Here is a 2,025-nt window from a genome sequence, read left to right as displayed (position 1 = left end):
CAGGAGCCATTGCTGTGGCCCCTCCCCGCTACCAGACAAACCCACCACACAAAACCACAAGAGCATAATTTTAAACTGAACCATTTTGCCCTAGTTCTGTAGAAAGAAAAGAAAGAAAATAGAAAAATGTATGTTGCTATTGAGGATGTAGCAGTTTGGACCAGCAGAAGACAATTAGGTAGATTACAAGCCATTGGCAAGTACTATGAAATCACCATTGCTGAGTGCAAATGACTGCTCCCCTTGTTCCAGAGAACAAAGTTCAACATGAAGATAGCTTATAGTCTAGGAAAGTTACAAGCATTATGCACATGCTGATATTTGTGCTCCTCACTTCACCTGACCTTTGTTTCTCTCCATAATTTAAACTGAGCCAGTTTGTGTTCACGTGATTGGAGGTTATTTTCCATTATTCTGTTCTACAAGTTTATAACTGTTTGCCAAAACAATTTTAAAGTAGTGTCACTTCTTATTAGCTCACCAATTTGGTGAACAGATCTCCCCATCACATCAGGAACAATCGCCTCTTGTTACTAGTAGTAATGTTTGTTTTCCAGTCTCTGCCTGAAAAGCTGAGAGTCTTCCATAATCACTGTGATGGGTTACAGTCCCTCACTGTATTTATTATTCTAATACCATGGGGATCTGTGTATGTAATCACACAGGGTCAATAAGACCCCTTCCATCATGCTTTCTTCTAAGTTCTCTACAAAGAGATTTTCAGACAAGCAATTGTCTTTTTTACCCCCATCATCATGTACTTGTCACGTGACTTTTCCTTGTGTTTCTACCCTGCGTGAACAAGGCATGTCCTTGAATACATATGTTCCATTAATGATTGCCAATCTACAGCAGCCTGTAAGTTTCCACTCTACCACCAGTACCAGGAGTTGCAGTTTCTCTATTTTACTGCTGATTCCTTGCATTAGTAAACAAACATCTTGGCCCTATCTGTCTGACACATTTCCTGGCTGGTTTCCGATATCACCTACCTTTCCATTACTTGAGTTAGTATTTTCACCTTACTACCAACACCTCTACTAACTGATTTTATTTTCATTTATCTGCCTTTTCATTTTCTTATGGAATGACAGAAAACCATGGCTGGACAAGTAGGACAGCTCTGCCCTAGAGCTTCTGTAAATAAGGCTCTAAGAATGAGGTCACATAATACTTTACCAACACATTACAGAAAAGAGAAAAATAGCAAGAAAAATATTTATTGAGCTTTTGAATTCATTTCACTGGTCAGCTTCTGATTTCTTTACATACCTGGGCACTCTAAAACCAGAATTCAGCACATGCACTGAAGCCTGGAGCAGCACAGCTAGTCTAGAGAGGAACAACAGCAACAAGCAGAGCTGAAGCGTGTCTTCACAACCCAGCCACATGGAGAAGACCAGCCCAGCTACCTCTGCCAGGCATCCAGGAAATTAGTCATTCAGACACATTGACAACACCTGTTTGCTCTGGCAAGGCTTCAGGGAACACTGACCCAAGTCAAATAAGCTAATAGCAGACAATACCTGACAAAGGAAAGGGCTGGTGTAGGGCTGGGCTGTCTGGCACCGGCTCTCTCACAGTGGTGGGAGCCCAGCCCTGAGGAAGATCCTGAGCTTCTGCCCCTCAGAAGGCTTCCCCAGTGCTGGGATCCCAGGCTGAAGGCCAGGACAGAAGATATAAGCCCAACCTTGTTCTGACCAGTTGTTGAGCTTATCTGGACAGCTTTTAGGTGCCTTCCAGCTACTGGAACCCTGCTGAGGCTGTGTCTTTCGTGGCTCTCCTGTCATGAGCAGGTCAGCTCATCTGGCCTCTGAGAGGCCTGTGCAGCCAGGGAGAATGCGGTTATGTGCCAGCCCTCACGTACAAAGAAGCTTTGCATGGACACCTTCCCCTGGGGTCCCCCTCCCGCTCCCACACAAAGCTCAAGCCTCATCTCAGCTCCCCAGCAGGCTGGGCCTAGTTCGCCAGGGCCTCCCTGATCCTCCCTAGACTGCCGCCCTGCCACCCTCCTGGGCCCAGCCC

The sequence above is a fragment of the Pterocles gutturalis genome, unplaced genomic scaffold (assembly GCF_000699245.1).
Source record: "Pterocles gutturalis isolate BGI_N339 unplaced genomic scaffold, ASM69924v1 scaffold15625, whole genome shotgun sequence".
NCBI lineage: Eukaryota > Metazoa > Chordata > Aves > Pterocliformes > Pteroclidae > Pterocles > Pterocles gutturalis.
This window is presented reverse-complemented; position numbering follows the sequence as displayed.